The sequence below is a fragment of the Lathyrus oleraceus genome, chromosome 6 (genome assembly GCF_024323335.1).
Source record: "Lathyrus oleraceus cultivar Zhongwan6 chromosome 6, CAAS_Psat_ZW6_1.0, whole genome shotgun sequence".
Taxonomy (NCBI): Eukaryota; Viridiplantae; Streptophyta; class Magnoliopsida; order Fabales; family Fabaceae; genus Lathyrus; species Lathyrus oleraceus.
In genome coordinates, this window is record NC_066584.1 from 17,238,810 (window position 1) to 17,263,069 (window position 24,260).

A 24,260-nucleotide genomic window follows, 5' to 3' on the forward strand; every position below is an offset into this window, starting at 1 on the left:
CTTTGATGCAGATCTACAGAGCGATCACGAACGTTGAACGACGACAATGCCTCTACTCAGTCCACACGAACGGATTCCTTCAATCTCAGTGCTAGCTGCTACGAATGAAGGCTCTGAGTGAGAGAGAGAGAGAGAGAGAGAGAGAGAGAGAGAGAGAGAGAGAGAGAGAAACGAAATTGTAACTGCACAAATGCTTCTGCACAAGGGTTCTATTTATAGAACCACTTGTGTGGGCTATAAGCTAAAAATCCCACTTAAGTGTATGTGGCCCATATATTATAATATGCCAAAATCACTTAAGCGCGTGGTACCTTACCATATTTCGTATTCCACTTGAGTACATCGTACCTTACGATGTTCTACAATTCACTTAAGTGCACCGTACCTTACGGTGTTCCTTAGTTACTCTATCTCTCATCAATCCGTCCTTTGTGTATGACCCTGTAGGTTTTCGCGGCATTGACAATTATATTAAATCACGTATTTAACATAATAAATAGTGAGCGGTATCTAGCAACACATCACTGCTACCCAAGACACGAAAATATCATGTGATCTGACAAATCCTTCTGTGATAATACTTATATGTATAATTATCCTTTTACCCTTATGTCTATATTGAACACAAGGCATAGACCGTGCCATCCTTGTCCAGTTCAATATTGGGCCCATAGACATTTATCCTGTTAAGCCGGATGGGCAAATTCCATCTAGGTCACTCATGTCCCTTAGCATGCTTCGTGGAGTACCCATCAACCGTCTTTATGGTCATCCAGTTACGGACAATGTTTGATCAGCAACAAGACACTCGACTCTACATCTATGGTCCATAGTGGTTTCAGGTCGAAGGGTGGTATACACCATTATCACCATGAGAATAACTTATGACACTTTGCATAACATTCTATATAGTATTCTCATAGCGAGTCAATCCAGTATAAATATTACTCTTAATATTCATACCTATGTTTAAGACTTGATAACTCCTTATCCATGATCCATGAGATGTGATCATCAGTCTATATACATAATAGTCTTCATGCTTTAATGTTATCCCACATCACAATAAAGCTCGACTACAGATACTTTAAGAATAGTATCCTTATGTTTAATGTATCTCATGATTAAGTCACACACTTGATACATTAAACGGACTAGCTATTCTAGGGACTTTATTAAACAAACATAATAAAGAAAAAGCCTTTTATTACTAATAAATAATTCGATACAAGTACCAAAAGTATTGAGCATCACAACATGGTTTCTTGGTATAAGATTGAAAATGATGAAGATTATCTAAAGGATCTCACACAATACAACTATGAATTCTCATGATATCAATATTCTAGGAAGTTCTCACAAGGTTGAATCAAGGATATAACATGTTTGTGAATCAAGAAATCTATGATGGTTTCTCTCAAGATTCTTGACATAAAGAGTACTTAATTGGTTATTGGTGAATATCATGGGTTAATCATTCTAATTTAATTGACCAACTCCCATGATCAATCAATTGAATAACCTTCTAGCTAACTAACCAAAATAATTAACCTTGATTTAACTATTCAAACTTTTGATTCATGCTACACTCAACATTTTGACTTACACCAAATTTTAAAGGCTAAAAAAACACTATCATGGGTCCAAATCTAATACATTAAATGTAGGGGTATCTCAAGGTACGTGTCTAAATAAATAATGAAACGATCCACTTACAAACAAAGAACAAATGAAATACAAATATGTGATCAATCAAATTACACACACAGATCAAATTTGGACAGTACATTAAATAAAATGATATTCAATGCAATGTGATATTAGTCTCCCATTTTTTATGTTTGGAAAATTTGAGATATTATTAATTCAATTTGATTTATGAAGATGATTTGAAATTTATAACTTGTATTCTGGTTCAATATGATTCGGGATTTATTTATCAACATATAACAAATAATACAACACTTGGAACTTAACTGTTTATTGAGCTCTTAAGTCCCTCTACATTAAACACTTATTGAGCATAAATATAAAAATATTATCTTACAACTTTCTCCCCCTTTGAAAAGTATGAAAAAGAGAAAGGCAAAAACAGATAAGACGCATTATATGCACACATACAAATGAACCCACGACAACATATAAACCAATATCACATCTAGATAAACCTTCACATCAGGAGGCATGACATTACAAATGGTAAAAGATGGAGCAGATGGACCAGCTAGAGCAAAGACCTTCCCAAGGACATAACCTTTAGGAGAGTCTATTAGTACTGAAAATGTGGAACCATTATATCCTTAGTGCATATGGACTTGCATTTTATGGAATTCAAATTTGATTTATTCAAATTTGATGACGTTGTTGTCAAAATGATAAACCAGTAATTACCTACGTGGAAACAATTATTAGCTCACACTATTCTGTATTAGCCTCTATGGTAATTACTTTTCTATTTGTGCTTTAATTGTATTCTAGCTTTTCCATTTGCAATAACTTATATCAAAATTGAATTAGAGATAGAATTAATAACTGATTAACAACAATTTATGGGGTTACGTTGTTTTGTTCACGTGCATATCTTATACAACCTATCAAAAATTGGAATAAGATTGAGCTAACTTCTATGAATCAAAATTCTTTAATAAAGAATAATTGGTACATTGATGATAATCAAAATAACCTAATCTTAAAAATGAATGCATCCTAATTAGTAATGAAACCAAAAATTCAAAGTAATCCTTGTAACGGTTTTAACACCTTGGGATAAAGTAGTAGAATTCGAGGATAACGTGGAGGATAGGAAAAAGAAAGATTTCCTTAGTGAAGTCCTTAGACGGAAGGATCCAATGGAACAATCTAGGAAAACAGAATTTGCAAAGGAGTGTGATGCATAAATTTTCAAACAACACGATTTTGAGATTCAACATTGTGGAGGTAGAGTTGAGATTGAAGCGGTGCATGAGCATGGTGGAGGCAACCATAGGAAAGAGCATGCGTTGAGCAGTGATATTGAACGATGGATTGATCCAACGGACGAGGCGAGGGACGTAGATGTGAAAAAAGAATGTGAGACATGTGTACAAAATTAACTCTGCAGTCATATTCATTGTATCGAATGTATGTATCCAATCCATGAGAGGAGGGAGAAAGAACTCAAAAGAGAGTGTGTAGGTTATATGATAAAGTAATTCCTTGATTTCCATTGAATCTCACAAAGAACCGAAAGAGAGACACTGCTGCTACTACTACAAAATTATGTTATCCCAACTCAATAATACTTTCTTCTTTCTCGCTAACCCTATATATAGAGATATTATCACACATAATCTCTTTCTTAAAGGATAATTCAAACAAGAAGAAGTCTGTCATTGGGTTGATTTTTAGCCTAAAATATCTCAACAAACTATTCATATCTATTTTTTCAATAAACTTTTTTTATTAATGTCTAAAATTTTAGAAATTAATTTGTTTAATATAATTTAATTTTGTTATTTTTAAATTTCATCATTTTTTTAAATATAAATACTATTTATTTTATTTAACAAAACTAAACTACACGCGTTTACTTTAATTTATCCAACGAAAACTCTTTCTTTTTGGAAACTAACCAAGTTGTTATTAACAAACTCAAACTCAAGCGAGACTTAAACCTTACTTGGGGGAGGGAATTGTTCATTGTTTAAATGTTATGTGTTTTTCACAAATTTTATAAAAATTATAAAATATTCATGATTAAAATTATCTTTGGAATGCTTCATTTACAATTTTGTTCAATTGGTCTCGCGCAAAAAGTACATCCCTTAATTTAATGTTATCTTTAATTTAATCATTATATATATATATATATATATATATATATATATATATATATATATATATATATATATATATATATATATATATATATATATATATATATATATATATATATATATATATATATATATATATATATATATATATATATATATATATATATATATATATATTATTATTTTATTTGACAAAATTAAATTACACACATCTACTTTATGATTGCACATGGAAATTGAAAAGTATTGGTCGTACTCTTCCTGTAGTAAATTGAAGCGACAAGCATATTTTGGACCAGTTCTCGACAGTTGAATTAGGTCAAAGATACCCATTTCTTTCTAGTGTCACCCATCTTACAGCCAAGAGATATAATCATTATTTATTTTTTAGGGGGGGGGGGGGGGGGGGGGGGAAGCGGAGCGAAAAACTCGCAGGTTATTAGTCTGGTACTCTAAATCTAGTGATTTCTTAATGCTAGTCACATGCCTAGTCCTAAGATACAATAGGGATACGTCTTTGCATTTAGAAAGCTCCTCTTTAGGGTCAAGCATGCGACCCGTCAGAGCATGTTCGTTACCAGAGATAATAAAAGGGATAAGTACCTGGGATTTGAAGATCCTGAGTTTTTCTTCAAGATTGGGAGGTTCCGGTACGTATTCCTAGTTCCCAACCGCATTGACATGCTCCAATGTGTAAGCTTGAGGAACATGTTCTTTTCCTGGAGTGTTTTTGTTGGAAGGTTCCATTAGAAGAATCCAAATCTTTAGTGAAGAAAGTGTGAAGAAATTTGTCTGAAGATTTTCTTTGCGGTTGAAGATGTGAGGAGAAAATGGGGAAAAAGTGTTTGAAGGGTTGAAGATGACCTATTTATAGGGAAAACGAGAAAACTCATCGGTTTCCTCTAACTAGTTGTACAAGAGAGTGGGGTGACGTGTCGCCAAAGTGAAAGCAACAGGTGGTAGGTTACTGCATGTAGCTGACCCGATCCTATTTATCCGAGGTCGTGATAATGAGGGTTATGTGAAGTGGAAAAAGACGTGGTCTTGAGGTGACAGTTGAAAAGAAATGTCATGATGAGATGATGTCATCCCACTAGGTGAACATTTGTGTCAAAAATGCCCCTACCTTCTAAGAAAGTGTCGAAATAGGCCTTTTGCGGGGACAATTTGTTAGTTGGGATTTCGACCAATGAGGAAGACCCAACAAACAAGGGAAAGTCTTGGAAGAGGTATTAGTTTGAAGGATGCAATGTCGTGGATTGTTTTTTACGAACTATCATTGATTAACTATAAATTATCTCAATGATCCCAAGTTGAGCCAGATTTTTATAACCATCCATATTATTTGATTTTCCTCATCAAGTTTAAGAATACATATCTAATTAATGGCCTCCATGTCTATTGGTAATGTTAAGAATTTCATGTCGAACAATATATGACATGAATTTATGCTTATAAGGGGGTGGCATTTCTTATCCTACTAGTCAGTTTTGTAGGGTTGAGTTAGGTCGAACCACATTTCTTAACATGGTATCAAGAGTCTCGTTTAAAATTTGACGGAACACCTACTATCAGATTTTCATTATCGGGTAACCCACCATTTATTTTCACGCTCCAAATATACAGTCATGGGCGTAAGGAATGTCTTAAGAGTTTTATATCATACAATATATGATCTAAACATGTTCTTATAAGTGGAGGTCTATAACTCTATTCATCCTTCAACCTAGAGTTTATGTGTTGCGATTTTAAACTCACACTAGTTAGGAATCCAATTGTCTTTCTCAGCTCTAGCAGTGATTCATTTTTCTAATTATCCAACATGCACTTTATGCATAATCTAATTAGCTGAAGTGATGCTTTTTTATATGTCATTAGGGGATCTTTCAAGGTTGGTCTATGATAAACTTACAAAATCTGAGTTTGACTTATATCTATTTTTTCAATAAATTTTTTCTTTAATGTCTTATACTTTAGAAATTAATTAGTTCAAATATAATTTAATTTTGTTATTTTTTTAATTTCATCATTTTTTAATTTCATCATTCAAAAAAAATATAATTTCTTTTTTTTAGAATGTGATATTTCCTTGAATTGTCAGATACTCCTATTTTTGATTATTCCTTGAATTGAATCATAATTATATCCACTATTCTGATATTCAAATTGGATAGAAATGAAATTCGAACAATGAATCTTTTTTTCTTTTTAATACCTTTTTGGTTCTAACTCGGCAAGTATTTGTCAATATTACGGATAAAATCTTATTGTTTCTAGGAATCAAAAGATGGAATGTTATAAGAAAAAGTTTAATAGTCGTTGTTTAGAAATATCCAAATTTTGATTCCAAATACCCCAAATAGTTACAACTAGATAGGATCAATAATCAATTTTAGCTCGAATGGTTTGTAGAGGAACCCTACCTTCTCTGACCCATTCAACACATGCAATTTCTTTTCCGTCGATACTTCCCGCAATTTGTATTTGTACTCTTTTTGCATCTTCTTGCTCAACTAATTCAATATCTTTTTTCATTACTTTACGAAACAAAATTCTATTCAGTAAATGTTTGGTTATAAATTGTGCAAGAATATGAGGATCTCTATAAATATTTGAAATTTTTGTAATTCCAAGCTTGATTTTTCGGTTCACTCAATTTACTTTTTTTTTCACATGAGTATTTAATTCTTCGATTATTTGAGCCTTAACCTCTTCCTTTAATAAGTTTGGAAGTCTCATATAGATTATCACTTAAACCCGATTGATTCTTTTTTTAATCTTTATTCGTCCAATTCCATAGCCAGAGATATCGACATCGAATTCCAAGGATACATTTATCGTGTTTAGTATATAATGTAAGATACAATATCATACCATTTATCTTCTTTTACATTCTTGGAATGAACTATTGGTTGTGAAAACCAAATAGAATCATGACATTGAGTTACACCAAGTCTGAAACCAAACGAATGTATTTTTTGTCCCATAACCCCTCATCACTCTATATCAAATGATACGTTTTATTTATCTAGTTTTTTATATATATTTTTTTCTGCTGCAGAACAAAGCAATTCAAAAAAATAGAATAAGATGTCCAACTCCATAAAACATAAGTTTGATTATCATAAACCTTTCAATTTTTTAATATTATTAATATTAATTATCATTCATGCTTTGTTTGTGTTGTGACTCGACACAAATTGAGTAACTTCTTAATTAATCATCATTAATGATGATTACTAATTGTAGTTTCAAATGAATGTTAATGAAATATACGTCAACATTCATGTTGGTGATTGAAAACCACTTGATCATCAAATCAATGAATGGTAACGGTAGGTTAACAAATATCTTAACGACGAGATTTATTATCATTTTTCGCAAAGCCTCTGAAGTTTAGAGTAGGTGAAAATTCTCCCAATTTATGGCCTACAATACGATCTGTTATATAAATAGATAAATGCTCTTTTCCATTATGGATAACAATGGTATGCCCAATCATTATATGTATAATGGTAGATTTTCTGGACCAAATTTTTATTATTGCTTTTTCTCCTTTTGTGTTAAGCTTCCGTATTTTTCTTAATAAATGATTCGCTACAAAATGATTTTTTTTCGTGAACGTGTCATAGTTGTTAATTATTCTTCTTATAATTTGTAAAAAAATGAATTTTTTTTCACTTATATTTTATATTTCAAATTTTTTAAAATACAGAATCTCAAAAAAAAATCATATAATGTCATAGTAAATTGCTATTTTCTTTTGTAAAGATGAAGAAACAAATTCTATTTTCTCTACGTTCCACTCACTATTTACTACGGCGGCGAAGAATCAAATTATCACTATATTTATTCCTTTTTCTAGTTCTTCTTCCAAGTGCAGAATAACCTCAAGGAGTTGAGGGTTTTTTCTACCAATTGGCACCCTCCCTTCACCACCCCCATATGGATCGTCTACATGGTTCATAACTACCTCTCTTATTACAAGATGATTGCCTCGCCAACTCTGGATTTGCCCAAACTTTTCTGGTTTACCCTAACATTCCCTACTTGTTCGACTGTTACTGAGTAGTTTTTTGATATCAAACGGACCTCTCCAGAAGGTAATTTTAATGTTGCTGATTTACCCTCTTTTGCAATCAGCTTCGCGATAGCACCTGTATCTCTAGCCAATTATCCACCATTTCCAAGTGTTATTTCTATGTTATGTGTGGCCGTGCCTATGGCATATCGGTTGAAGTAGATTCTTATTTTTGATCAATCAAAACCCCTTCCCAAGTTGTACAAGGTTCTTCCAAAGCATACGGCTTTATGGATGTAGATTATAATATCTATACAGATGCATCTTATATATCATTTATTTCGTAGATTATATATGACATAACAAAGTATCATACCACATGAGTGGATATATAATATACAAATCAAAATCTTTTGAATGACTCGTGTTATGATCTTCTACATCCTAAGTCTTTCTGTTCTGTTCCTTCATCTGGCTTATGTTCTTCATGTAGCATTCAGACCGAATGCCTCTATGAAATTACGTTGCTACTTACACCTAGTACGAGGAACATGAGAGACATTTCTATTTTTTCCCTTACCACTGTTTCACTTTCAATTTTCGTTTGACCATCAAATGAAATGTGAATAATTTGTGTCTTCCTATTATTTGAAACGAGGAACACTTCGTGTTATCTCGGTGCTTAAAACAATGTTGTCTTCTCCATTACTATATCTCTAGGGTCAATAATTGTATATTGGAGTATTTTTCCTTAGAAAGAAGTACTCGTGCAAGCAGGGTTGGACAAAGAGGAAACGATAATGTTGGCTTGAGTAACGAAAACATTTGTGAGAATCCAATGCTCCGAAAACCTAAGGATTCCTCCACAAGGTTCCTCCATGGAGGGTAAGTCAGGACCTAAGATCAGGCCAAAAGGCGTAGTCGATGGACAACAGGTTAATATTCATGTACTTCCCCTTGTTGGTCCCGAGGGACGAAGGAGGCTAGGTTAGCCGAAAGATGGTTATCGATTCAAGAACATAAGGTGAGCCCTATTTTTTTCAGGGTAAAAAGGGGTAGAGAAAATGCCTCGAGCCAAAATTTGAGTACGAGTACGAGGAGCACGCTCTGACGCTAAAGTAATTGATGCCATACTCCCAGGAAAAGTTTGAACGATCTACAACAAAAGGGTACTTGTATCGAAAACCGACACAGGCGGGTAGGTAAAGAATACCTAGGGTCCCGAGACAACTCTCTCTAAGGAACTCGGCAAAATAACTCCGTAACTTTGGGAGAAGGGGTGCTTCCTCATAAAGGGGGTCACAGTGACTAGGCCCAGGCGACTGTTTACCAAAAACACAGGTCTCCGCAAAGTCGTAAGACCATGTATGGGTGTCGTACCTTGAAAAAATGAGAACACGGCCTAGAGAAGTGCGATCATACACTCACAATAATGGATAGAACAAAGTCGCCACCGAACTTTATTTATTCCTAACAAGAAAGGGGAAATATCGATAAAGCCCAAGAAAGAACGACAATTATTATGGTCGTCGCAACCAAATCAGGGTTCGGGAGTCGATTACGCAAGGAGAAGGTATTAGCACCCCCCCCCCCCACATTCGTTGTACTCAACGGGAACCGTTAGGTTAGTTGTGCGTGTTAGTGTTAGTTTAAAAAGTTGGGCTTTCTCAAGTTATTAGGTGGGAAAGAAAGATTAGAAAAGAGAAGAATGTTTTTGGATTTTCAACGAAGAGGGCTAAACCTAAGTTTTTTATTAATGGGCCTGACAAGATTTACAAATCATGCTCCTACGTATCTCCGGGTGCAATAGAGAACTCAAGGCTTACGTAGTTCTGGGTAGAAATTTTTTATTTGTTGGTCGATTTTAGCGAAAGCTACTTTGTGTCAGTCGGCGAAAACATTGTTGGACTACCCAAAACAAGTGGAGAAGGGGACGTTCGTATCACGGCCGAATGGATTTACAAATCAACATTTGCGGGCAATGTCGCAAGCTTACTCACACGTTCAAGTGGATGAAACATTGCTTTGCATCGTCTTGAAACAAAATACCTTTCATTTGAGAAAAAAGGTTTAAGGGTCGATCGCACGGCGGCGAGAAAAGAGTTTGATTGGTTTGAATGTGTTTTGAGTAATGGCAAGAACTTGGATGGGCGAGATATCCATCTCGAATCCTAGTCTCAAGAGTGTGTGGTATCCACCACATTCCATTTCCATCTTATTTGCAAAAGTATTTAATAAGAATTAAGTGTTTTTGAATTTGATTGAGAAACGGTTTGAAGAAACCGCATTAACAATTTTGGATGATGGCGAGAGCTAAGATAGGCGAGATATCCATCTCGAATCATAGTCTCAGGAGTGCGTGGTATCCATCATGTTCCATTTCCATCTTTATTGAAAAGTGTTAAATAAGAATTAAGTATTTTTTTGAGTTTTTATTGTGAAAATGGCTTGACGTTGGATCAAGAATTTGATGAGCGGTTGAGAAAGATTAGAATGATATGGTTTGAAAGAAATGGAATGGATAGAAATGAATTGATTTGTTTACTAAGAAAATACTCGATGTTGGATCGAGTCTTTATTTTTGTTAACTTTGGAAATGATGGATTTTATTTTTGTGTTAGTACTAAACTAAACAATCAAGCAATAAAGAAATAAGACGGTAAAATTATTACACATCATAGGAGTGGGGATACATTTTGTCGAATGGGGATTCAAGATAGTGAAATAATTAAATCATGCCCAATCAACAAACAAACAATGCATGAGTGTAAGTGCAAAACGATGGTCTCATTGTAAGAAGACCCAAGAGTAAGCCATGTGAAGAAAGCAACAAACACAAAGTTATATTTACAAGATAATCAAAAATTAAATCAAAAGGAGTAAAATTGGGACGTGCACGAATTAAAATCGGGATGCGAGGATGCGAATCAAGGTCACATAACGCAAAGACGTGCAAGGCGGGTAGAAATTGAGGAGCAAACAACAACTAGGTAATGTGCTCAAAGTCGGTTTCCGCATATTGACAATAATCGAAATGTCATATGTGATAAGTCAAAACGCGGCAAAATACTATCAATATCTCGATAAAATAATCATGGAATAACAACATGGGAATTGTTGAATCCCTAGATTAAAGATCGATGCTTAATTAATGAAAAAAAATCAAAGGCAAACATTAAAACCAACAAGCGTCGGAAAAATGAGAATAAAATAAAAAATGGATTAAAAATAAAAAAAAAACATAAAAATGAAATAGTAAAAAATATAATGAAATAAATAGATAATGAGTTGTACAAGGATCAAACCCATGACCTAGTGGAAGGTCAATTGCACCCATTAATATATAGTATTAATTTTATTAAGAAAATGGAAAAATGAAGAGGAAAAAAAACCATAAATGTAGGCACCAAGAATTAAACTTGGGACCTAAGCATTACAAGCCAAACCTCTTACCAGTCAACCAAATCCACTTTTCTAACGCATACTTGTAACTGTTAGAAAATATAATATAAACAATATGATAAAAGTAAAAACCAATAAAAATCACTCGTAGCAGTAATGCACTTGCAGTATTTTTCATATTTTTTCATCTTCTTCAAAGCTACTATTCAGTTATCTTCACCAAAATGACAATCAAACATTTGTAAAAAAACAAAGTAACAATTATTTCATTCTAAAGGCTAGTATGGAAATATAACACCAACGCACACAAGAAGACTATAATATGAAAAAATAATAACTTGTTTGAACCGAAAAAATTACCGAAAGTTGAGGTGTTGAACGAAAGAGTTCACAGTGGTTGGTTGAAGGGTGTAGGTTGTTTGAGGTTTATGGATCTTCGAACGTGGTATGTGAAGAAGGTTATATGTGTGCGTTACCGTATGAGAAGAAAGTGAGATATGAGGTTGAAGATGGGTGAGATAGCGGCTACGGTTGTGAGATTTGTTTGTATGAAGGTGAAGCTTTGAGTAAAGGTTATTTACTGGGTGATGGCTTACATGGAAGAGAGAAAAAAAACATTGCTTTATGAATGAAAAAAAATGTGAAGCATGAAGATGAAGGTAGTGTATGGCTAATGTGGAAATGAAGAGGAAAGTTATATTTTATGTTGTGAAGAGTGGATTTTTTATTGGTACTAATTACTGTGGAGAAGATGTATATTGTAGAAAAAGTGAGACATGAAATAGTGTGGTTATATGATCAATAGACATGAAATGGTGTTGTTTACGAGGTGATGTTGTTGTATGATGATGAAGAAAGAAAAATGTTTTTTTATGAACTTAGAAGAAAGTAGACAATGATCAATAGGGAGAGAAAATTACAATTGGTGGAATTGTGAATTGATGAGAGGTATCAGACGAGTGTTAGAGAGAATGAGGAGGTATTCAATGTGAGTGGTCCTTTTTTATTCTCCTTTTTGTCGTTTTTTCATGAGAAAAAGTTTGGATAAGGTGTTATCTAATGCTAGTTGGCAAAGATTGTTATGAGGAGAGGAAATTCTTATTTTCAAAATTAGTGAGGACATACATCCATTATTGAATGGGTGAGAAAAGATATTTATTTCTTTCATTTTTTTGATAAAATTAATTAAACAAACGTAACTTCAAAAAACTAATTAAAAATAAATTACACAATTAAAATTCAAACAAAAAACACAATTAATTCTTAAAAAAATGGCCCAATTATTTTTGCTAAAAGCGGAAATAAACGTATTAAAAATGAATAAAAATCGAGCGTAAAAATGCTCGAAAAAATAAATTGAATGCATTAAAATGATCAGTGCGAAATAAACTTATCGAAAAAATACAGCGTTTCTTTTAATTCTAAAAAAACAATTGACCGATTAAAAAGTTCAGACGGATCAAAATGCAACTGAAAAAGTCGTCGAAAAATATAACGAGCACACCAGGTTAAACTACGCGAACCGTAGATTAATAATACCGACGTCCGCAAGTTTGATTTTAAAAATTTTTGTCTACTGATTTGACGCACACCTGTCAATTAATTCAATCGATTTGCCTTTAGATCCGACAATTTATTTCGAATGATACTCTAGGCACTATGCTGTATGGAGTGCATGTTATGCTATATATGAATGCAATAGTTATGATGAACGTGTTGAATCGGTAATTCAGGGTCAAAATCGGGGTGTGACAATGGGGGTTGACGCCTCAAGGCCCATACTTCTACGAGAGGTAATAGTAGGGAATTTTCCGCAATGGGCGAAAGCTTGATAGAGCATTACCGCGTGGAGGTAGAGGCCCCTGAGTCATGAACTTCTTTTCTCGGAGAAGAAAAAATGACGGTATCCAGGGAATAAGTATCGGCTAACTATGTGCCAACAACCGCGATAAGATAGAGGATGCAAGTGTTATCCAGAATGATTAGGCGTAAAGCGTCTGTAGGTGGCTTTTTAAGTTAGCTGTCAAATCCCAAGTCTCAACCCTGGACAGGTGGTGAAAACTACTAAGTTAGAGTATGGTAAGGGCAGAGGGAGTTTTCGATCGAGCGATGAAATGCATAGAGATCGGAAGGAACACCAACGGCGAAAGCATATAGTTTACTAATTGTAAAACGGTTAATTACTCAAATGTATCAACAGAATCATTTAATCTTTTTGGCTAATGATTCTAACAAAAATCCATTTTTGGGGTATAATAAGAACTTGGATTGTCAAATAATAATATAGGGGTTTTCCATCGTCGTGGAAATTCCATTATTCCGACAATTAAGCTCTTCCTTCAAGGAGGCAGAAAGTTCAAATCCTTCGATACTGGGTGAAAGATGCTCCTTTTTTTCATTTATTACGGTGGTTTCTTTATAACTTTTGTAATTTGAATAGTTTTATTACTACCAAAAATTGATTTATACTTTTCCAAAAAATCGATTACTAAAAATGACGAATATGGGATTTGAACCCAAGACTTTAGAGTTGCGAGCCTAACAAATGCTCTCTTACTAATCATACTATTTCATTTATTCAAAATAAAGTGGCACTAAAACACACGAAGGATAGGATATATATATATATATATATATATATATATATATATATATATATATATATATATATATATATATATATAATATATATATATATATATATATATATATATATATATATATATATAGAGAGAGAGAGAGAGAGAGAGAGAGAGAGAGAGAGAATAAAACAGCAAGTACAAAAATGAGTAATAAACCCCAGTAGAGACTAGTACGATTCAATTCAACATTTTGTTCATTTAGGTTTGATTGTGTCATAGCTCTATAATTCGGATTAGATTTATCGTTGGATGAACTGCATTGCTGATATTGATCCCAAAAACGAAACGGTGGGTACCGCTATTCCGTGAACAGACAACCATCGTACTGTAAAAATGGGATAGGTTCTATCTATGGTCATTGGAGCCTCCTAAAAAGATCTACTAAATTCATCGAGTTGTTCCAAAGAATCAAAACGGCCAGTTATTAAAGGAATTCCTTATCGAGTTTCTGTAAAATACTCGTTTGGATGGGGGCTTCCAAATACATCGTAAGCTAAACCCGTGCTGACAAGTAACCAACCCGCAATGAATAAGGAGGGTATAGTAATGCAATGAATAATCCAGTATCAAATACTGGTAATAATATCAGCAAAAGAACGTTCTCCTGTGCTATATATATATATATATATATATATATATATATATATATATATATATATATATATATATATATATATATATATATATATATATATAGACACACACACAGCAAAACCCTAACACGCACTATCTCTCTTATTCATCTTCATTAGCTTTCATATTCTACAGTATAGTCTCAATCTTGTTCTTCATACATAGAGATATTCTTCTTCCTTATTCTTCATACATAGAGATTTTGACATTCTCCTGTGCTATATATATATATATATATATATATATATATATATATATATATATATATATATATATATATATATATATAAAATTAAAATGTCTATCACCACCAGTGGGGATGTCAACCGTTGTCAAAGGAATTACATTTCATCACGGTTTGTGAATACGATCGTGGTGAAATTATTTATCCATATACAAGTGAATTAACTCTCGCTTCTTGACAATATCGATGTATCTCTCATAGCAAAACCCTAACACGCATTATCTCTCTTATTCATCTTCATTAGCTTTCATATTCTACAGTATAGTCTCAATCTTGTTCTTCATACATAGAGATATTCTTCTTCCTTATTCTTTATACATAAAGATTTTGACATTATTTTCTTCTTGTTCGAGAGTTTATGAATTTTTTAGTTGTTGTATGTTGTTGTTGTTGTTGATAAATGTATATAAATGTTAGTTGACATATTTTTCATATTATTTACTTTGGTTCACATGTTTTGTTGTTGGTTGTTATTGTTGACAAATCTTTCTCCATATTTCCTCTTATTCGTGTATGTTGCTTTATTATTATGTATGTTGATAATTTTTTATTGGATTAACGTATTGCTTGTTTGTGTTAACATGTTGTTTTTTCATGGTGTTTGTAGAATTACCATTGATTTGTGTTGCTATGAAGAAAAAATACAAGAGATGATGAAATTGAAGTGAAATATGAAAACTTGTGTGATAGACCTAGAATAACATCCATTCAAATTTAACACAAGTTTGTAACTTTCTCCTCAGTTTCATCCTCCTTTCATTTTACAAGTTTTCATATTATAGGTGTGGTTCACATGATGGTTTGTCTTACCTGTCCACTAATTTTTTTAATTAAAGGTATGTATGATGTAAATAAATATTGTTGTATGTTGTTGATATTGTTGTTGACGTTGTTCTGTGTTATTTGGTGATAGATGATTTTTCATGTGCAACTAGCAAGTGATTATGGTTCTTTACTTATCACTTATGCAGCTGGTTGTGTGAAAATGGATAAAAGAGAGTTGCGAAGTTGTGTTTGCTGTAGAAATTTTATGAGTCTTTCATATAATATTCTCATAGTGAATACATGTTTTCTACTCTCCCTTCTACTTTATCATCTTCATAGCTTCCATGAACGGTAAGTCAAGTTCTCCTAATTTATGTTAATTAATTAATATCTTTGTTGATAAATATTGTTAGTGAGTTTGTTGTATAAAATATGATAAGCAGAACAAATACAATAATTAAACAACAACACAAGAAACTAGAACAAATAAAATATCATCACAAACAACTACAACATATAAACAATATAACTATGTGATTACAACCATCAAAATAATTTTGTGAGAAGTATATATCATCCTATGAACATCTCTGTCAGTTTTAATATTGATCTAGAAACGAACTTTTCCATTTTTGTTGAACGTCGTATCAAGCAATTGAATTCTTCTGATCCTTTCACCATCTGTAATGTCTCCATCTAACCAACTGTTAAATGTCCTGTTAAGATGTTCGAACGTATCTTCATTCCAAAGTCGGATCTTCATTGGAGGTTGCACTGCTGAAAATATTAAATCGACATTTCTCTTGTGAATATAAGGACACGGGTATAAATATGCAGACATTTTAAAGAAAATTGAAGGAGATCGAAGGAAAATGGAAGGAAAGGGTGAGAAGTTGTGTGAAAAATTCTTGGAGGGATATGTTGTATTTATAATAGATGAGTGGTGGAGCAGTAACCACATGCAACTTCTTATTGCGGTAACTCATACCGCCTTCACAGTTCCTGCAACTTAATAACTTAACCTTCTCACCACCTTTATAATACTTGACAGGAATACCTGATGCCTCATTCGCCGATTCAGCATGAGAAATTCGATCAAAAATTTGTTGCATCTATTGTAGATTGAATACATAATGCAGTCTTGCAATGTTTCTTTTAGGCAACCTTTTGAGTAACTCTCTCGGCATCGTTTGCATTGTGAGTAAGCTCAGGAACACCATTAGTAATCACTTCTAGAGTTTCGTGAAAACCAAATAATGACTACATTTGTTTACTCCATATGATCCAATTTTTGCCATCAAGAATTGGAAGAGAATTAGGAATATTCTTACTACCATTCATCTTTGCAAAAAACATGATTTGCGATCCCTGGAAACACGACCACCGATGTGAAGTTCTTGAATTCTCGATCAAGAAAAATGAACCAGAAGCTCTAGATATCAATTTGTTAGTGCTAGTGCACTTAGGTGAGGAGTTAATGAGAGAGAGAGAGAGAGAGAGAGAGAGAGAGTATTATATTTTTATTGTAATGAGAGTTATTTACACATATATTTATATACAGTAGGTTACTTGTAACCAAAGTAGCTAGCATAACAAACTAACTTTCTAACCAAGTAACTAACTTGGATTATTACACAACATGTATAACCTTTTTTCGAGATTTTGGACATGTTTTGAAGAGAGAGTGATCTTAATCTTGTGGATATGTTCCCGAGACTCTTCCAAACCATGCTTAGTGGAGTGTCAAAAATCATAGGCTAACACATCCAAGGTCTATCAATATATTTTGGTTAATTAATAAATCAAATTCCTCAAAATAGAATAATTATCTTCAAGTTCGAGTGAGTTTCAGAGAGAGAGAGAGAGAGAGAGAGAGAATGGAACAATGTTAGTTGTATGGATAAGAAAATTATAAAAAAAAACTAATAAGCTTAAAAACCTAGTCAATCCAACACATAGGGAGAGAAAATAATTTGGGTGTGCCATAGATTGACCAACAACCTATTCACGAGAATAACAAGGTTTGGTTAAAATAACAATATGGAGATGTTTGAAAAAATGGCACGTTAAAAAAAATCACATCAAAAAGCCATGTTAAAGTGAAAGCTTTGTTTTATAGCTTTTATATTTTCACGTAAAAATTGTCTTAGAATGTGAGAAATGATCTTCCAACGCAATTCTAAATCTATGTCTTTGAAGAATGAGGAATGTGACCTTGCTAGTAACGAAACTCTGTTTATATAGAGAGAGTTTGGAATTAAGAAAAAGCAGGGTTCTTTACTGTGCATCAATGGATATAAGAGATATATATTCTTGGTATTCAAGCACATCTCCCCAACTTTGACTACCGTTGTTTCTCTCAAATGTTTATTTGTTAGAACCAGCTTTGACCATCTTGATAATTGAATAGTTTGTTCACAACCATTCTAACTAAATTTCAACCACCTTTCTAAAAATTTCTTTTAGATTGATTATGTTATCAAACATTTTTTATTCTTTCATGACAAAGGGGAGAAACAAACATGATTTTGATTCATTTTTATCCAATTTTGATAAAGTCCCAAACATTTATTTTCTTCAGTGTCTTTTCTTTTTTTTCTTTATTTTTCTATGACAAAAGAGGGAGTAGATATAGAAGTATTTAAACACCTAAATTTGATAGTTATTATTTATGCTTAAATTCGGAAGATTTATTATTTGTGCTTTAAATTTTAAATTTAATTAATCTGAATAGAACTTAGGGAGAGCTTACAAACCTCACTCTCTGTACTATTAGACTCATGGGAGCTTACAAACCTCAGACTCTGAAGTCAACTTATTGATTAAATTGATAACCATTATTCTTATATACTTATGTTTGTTATCATAAAAAAGGGGAAGTTTATTGAAACAGAATTGGTTTGTAGCATACCCCTTAGGTTTTGATGATAACAAAGTATTTAAATAATAATTGAGTATACTAATATTTATTCAAGTGTGGAGGATCATAGACTAAAATTTCATGAAGAAACTAAAGTATTGATTCTGATAAGTGAACATCTAAATAAAATCTTAAAGACTAAAATCTGAAGGATTGAGAGTCTACTTCTGAAGGTCAGATTCTAAAGAGGTCAATTCCTGAAGACTAGAGTATGAAGAAGTGAGTCTCTGAAGACCAAATTTTGAAGAACTCTTTCTCTGATGATCAGAAATTGAAGCAAATCAAAGAGTACAGACCAAGGTGACTCTAATAGATCCCTGTCGGAATCTGAGCCTACTTTGTCTTCTTCTAATCACGTGAAAACCTAAACTTTTTCTCATAGAGTCAGTTATGATGTAACTGATAATTCCATATGTAGAAAAGTTATTTCAAACAAGTTTTCAACGATATTAACCATTTGAAGAAAGCTTTCAACGTCCTTATTCAAACTTCTTAAAGACTCTCTTGTGCAAGCTCTTCAATGACTCTTTTCCTTCTCTATTTAAATAGCTAAAGACTTGAAAAACAACAATGAACTATTGACATTAAAAAGAGCAGTTACTCTATCAAAAGAAAAGCATACATTTAACTTAAGATTTCTTATCTTTGTATATTCTAGAAATCCCTAAGTCTTAAATAGTCTTCTTGTATTTTATACTGTCTACACCACTTATTGTATATCAAGTGTATTATCCTGAAACCATATTTTATTTGTTAGGTGGAATGTTAGAAGTCTCTTACTTAATGTTTGAGCATTTGAAGTCTCTTGCTTGTGTGTTTGAGCATAGAAATCTCTTGCTTGTGTGTTTGAGCATTCAAAGTCTCTTGATTGTGTGCTTGAGCTAGAAGCTTCTTGCTTGTGTGCTTGAGCATTGAAAGTCTCTTGCTTGTGTGCTTGAGTATAAAAGTCTTTTACTCTGTGGTTGAGCATTGAAAGTCTCTTGTGCGCTTGAGCAAATTATAATCTTGTGTAATTATAGTGAAAATCTCTTGTAAGTACAAGGGGATTAGATTACTCTCGGTTTGTGAGAGGAACCAATATAACTTTATTTGTCTCTCTTCTTTCTTTTATTTGTTATCTGCTGTCTATCACTTACCTCTGATTCAGATTCAATCCTTTGTGTTTAGAATTTGACTAGAGCTTAAAAAAAAAGTCTAACACAATTTAATCCCCGGACTCTTCTTACCCAGAAATATTTAGTTAACTTTGGAGCATTACAAATTGTAGGTATGCTCATATTTATAATTAATTTCATTTTTACTTCATAAGCATGCGTTACTATGGTTTTAGGATATCAAGTTTCAAAAATCATGTTTATCTATATTCTTTAACAATATGATAATGTTGACATTTATGAGGAGGTGCATGAATACAATGTAGTACATGTTTTATGCTCTTAGTAATATTTGTTCTATGCATGTTATTATGTAAGAAATATTTAACTATTTTGATCCGTGTGTATGATCAACCACGTCTCCATTTAAGGATTGCCATAAGTGATTTCCTCTAATAGACCATTTCTATTTTTCTTTTGGCTTATGTCTGAAAAGGTATGATCAATAAAGGCCACTAGTCCACCCTCTTGGTATGATCAATAAAGGCCACTAGTCCACCCTCTTGTACCAATATGGCTAGTAACTCCTTGATTGATGCAGAATGAACGGTTGTTCAAAGTCTGGAATACTAGGAGTCTGTCATTTTTTGTGTGTGTAGAATTTCAAAAGCTTCTCTGACATTCATTCCATCAAAAACTTAGGAATATTTGCCTTACCCTTGACAGCGGGATTTTCCTTACCCTATTTGTATTGAATTAAAGTAACATCCCAACAATTTTGTTACCGACTTTTGCTTATTACTTCCTCCGTCCGTCTCTTAACGAGTGATCTATTTGAAATAAAAAAAAATATTTTAATCAACTAAATTGTCGCCCATTAACCGTCCCTTAACGAGCTCCCCAAATCCAATGTACCACAGTACCATGTTATCTGACATCAGCTCTGGCGCCGCTTCCTTCAACTCATTCGTAAAAGCTCCACACAACATCTTCTCATAAGCATGGCGTAACCGCGATGGCATGAGTTGAAATTGGTCAATAAACTCAGCCACGGAATGAGTTTGCTTCAAACTCATCAACGCGTCCTATCTTAAAAACGACTCAACAAAACTCAGCGACGGCAATTGAATACATGAAATGCCTTAACCACTAACTTAATGGAATTTGCTGCTTGCTGCAATATGTGTGGTGTTACACAACAAGAGCTAAGAATTGAAATTTAAGAGATGTTTGACATGATGAAGACCATTTTTCTTTAATGCATGCAAGACTTATACAAAGTTTGCAGCAACATTGTTAGAGAATGCAATTTGGTGAGTCATAATGCTAATAACACAGTATCCACATTATTTCCAAAAATCTAAAGGGACTTACATAATTAATCTCAACAGAGAATGCCATCACTTGCTATGATATTTACAAAAGTTAGTTAAGTAAAGCATGCACAATAAAGGTAATATAATTCCAATCATGGAGTGAACATTATTGATATCACAATGTTGTTTCTAAATCAAATATTCACGTTTGACATGGAGTGAATAATGCTCTAAGATTTAAATAGGAAATACATGAATATGGCGATGAGGACTATAATTGTTCCAGAGATAACAGTCCTCATGTACCACCTAGACCTAGACCTAGCTACTTTTTGATACATCAAATACAGCATATATCCAACGATAATGGCTGATACTATACACATCCGAGCAAATAATGGCACCATTGTAGAACACCTGCAAATTTCAACAACAAAAACATCCAAACAAATTAGAGTTTTTACTCCACTGTTCTTTTCAAGATTGATTGAAATCTTCACTTTCAAGATTGATTGAAATCTCCACATTTCTTTTCAAGATTATTCTTTCAAGAACCTCTTTGCATTATTAGTTTTGTTCTACACTATAAAGAACTAGTTACGAAGGAGGAAACAATTATGGAAGAAGAAACAATTATGGAAGAAGAAAGAGTATTGAAACAGTTATGGAAGAAGAAAATATGGAGGAAGAAACAATTATGGAAGAAGAAAGAGTATTGAAACAGTTATGGAAGAAGAAAATATGGAGGAAGAAACAATTATGGAAGAAGAAAGAGTATTGAAACAGCTATGGAAGAAGAAAATATGGAGGAAGAAACAATTATGGAAGAAGAAAGAGTATTGAAACAGTTATGGAAGAAGAAAATATGGAGGAAGAAACAATTATGGAAGAAGAAAGAGTATTGAAAGAGAGTTTTTAGATTACCTTGGTGTAAATTGTTGAGACAAGACTTGAATGTGCTTGATGGAATTGGATTTTCTCTCACTGCAGTTCAACTTTCCGTTGATGTTGTTTAAATAACATTCTGTCAATGAATTGGCTCTTGAATAGTTTTCTTTTTTCCAGTTCTCATTAATTCAAAATTAGAATCAAACCCACGCAAATTAATTTTATTGAACAATAATATGGAACAATAATATCCTTTACGGCATAAAGATTGAATATAAGCAAAGTCATTCATGTCATATACTAAACCAGAGTTCACAACTTTTGTTGGATTAATATGACCTGCACAAAATGCAAACTCTGCTTCATTGGCTCATTACAAGTTATTAAATAAGTGTTGATACTGAACTTTTATGGTTGGAAGAATATTATAAAATAGTCCAATTTATTTAGAATCTTAACGGACTTTGTAAAATTCCTATAACGGACTGCACTCATTATAAATTAAATTTCACAATTGTTTAGAATCTTAAAAACTCTATGAATCAAAATAGTTTCATAATTAATAAGTCATACATGGATGATAATCAAAATAACCTAATCCTAAAAACTGATAAATCCTAATTAATAATGAAACAAAAAATTCAAAGCAGTCTTTGTAATGGTTTGAACACCGGGATAAAGTAGTAGAATTCGAGGATGGCATTGAGGATAGGAAAAAGAAAGATTTCCTTAGTGAAGTCCGTAGACGGAAGGATCCAATGGAACAATCTAGGGAAACAGAATTTGCAAAGGAGTGCGATGCATAAATTTTCAAACAGCACCATTTTGAGATTCAGCAATGTGGACGTAGAGTTGAGATTGAAGCGGTGCATGAGCATGGTGGAGGCAACCATTGGAAATAGCATGCGTTGAGCAGTGATATTGAATGATGGATTGATCCAACGGACGAGGCGAGGGACGTAGATGTGAAAAAAGAATGTGAGGCATGTGTACAAAATTAACTCTGCTGTTAGATTCATTGTAACGAGTGTATGTATCCAATCCATAAGAGGAGGGAGAAAGAACTCGAAAGAGAGTGTGTAGGCTATATGATAAAGTAATTCCTTGATTTCCATTGATTCTCAGAAAAAAGGAACGATTTACCTTTAGTCTATGAACGAAAAGAGATAAACTGCAACAACTTCCAAATCATATTTTACCTTCTTTCGCTAACCCTATATATAGATATTTCAAAGAAGAAAAGATCTATCATTGGGTTGCTTTTTAGCCTAAAATATCTCAACAAACTATTCATATCTATTTTTTCAATTAAATTTTTCTTTAATGACTAATATTTTAGAAATTAATTAGTTCAAATATAATTTAATTTTGTTATTTTAAACTTCATCATTTTTTTAAATATAAATACTATTTATTTTATTTAACAAAACTAAACTACACTTGTTTACTTTAATTTATCCAACGAAAACTCTTTCTTTTTGGAAACTAACCAAGTTGTTATTAACAAACTCAAACTCAAGCGAGACTTAAACCTTACTTGGGGGAGGGAATTGTTCACTGTTTAAATTTTATGTGTTTTTCACAAATTTTATAAAAATTATAAAATATTCATGATTAAAATTATCTTTGGAATGCTTCATTTACAATTTTGTTCAATTGGTGTCGCGCTAAAAGTACATCCCTTAATTTAAAGTTATCTTTAATTTAATCATTATATATATATATATATATATATATATATATATATATATATATATATATATATATATATATATATATATTATTTATTTTATTTGACAAAATTAAATTACACACATCTACTTTATGATTGCACATGGAAGTTGAAAAGTATTGGTCGTACTCTTCCTGTAGTAAATTGAAGCGACAAGCATATTTTGGCAATATGTTGGACCAGTTCTCGACATTTGAATTAGGTCAAAGATACCCATTTCTTTCTAGTGTCACCCATCTTATTTTCTATCTTGTCCAACCAAGAGATATAGTCACTATTTTTTGGGGGGGAAGCGGAGCGAAAAACTCGCAGGTCATTAGTCTGGTACTCTAAATCTAGTGATTTCTTAATGCTAGTCACATGCCTAGTCCTAAGATACAATAGGGATACGTCTTTGCATTTAGAAAGCTCCTCTTTAGGGTTAAGCATGCGACACGTCAAAGCATGTTCCTTACCAGAGATAGTAAAAGGGATAAGTACATGGGATTTGAAGATCCTGAGTTTTCTTCAAGATTGGGAGGTTCCGGTACGTATTCCTGGTTCCCAACCGCATTGACATGCTCCAATGTGTAAGCTTGAGGAACATGTTCTTTTCCTGGAGTGTTTTTGTTGGAAGGTTCCATTGGAAGAATCCAAATCTCTAATGAAGAAAGTGTGAAGAAATTTGTCTGAAGATTTTCTTTGCGGTTGAAGATGTGAGGAGAAAATGGGGAAAAAGTGTTTGAAGGGTTGAAGATGACCTATTTATAGGGAAAATGAGAAAACTCATTGGTTTCCTCTAACTAGTT

The 24,260-nt window shown here is 32.8% G+C and overlaps 1 long non-coding RNA gene and 1 pseudogene across 1 annotated transcript; both read right to left on the reverse strand.

The window, feature by feature from the left end:
* Positions 1 to 6,124: 6,124 nt before the first annotated feature.
* Positions 6,125 to 6,802, reverse strand: LOC127093725 (30S ribosomal protein S3, chloroplastic-like; annotated as a pseudogene).
* Positions 6,803 to 20,979: 14,177 nt separating this feature from the next.
* On the reverse strand, positions 20,980 to 21,905 carry LOC127098366 (uncharacterized). Its single transcript, XR_007793343.1, has 2 exons — positions 21,777 to 21,905; positions 20,980 to 21,269 (listed from the first exon to the last, which is right to left on the reverse strand). It is a non-coding gene; the product is annotated as an uncharacterized LOC127098366 (long non-coding RNA).
* Positions 21,906 to 24,260: the final 2,355 nt, after the last annotated feature.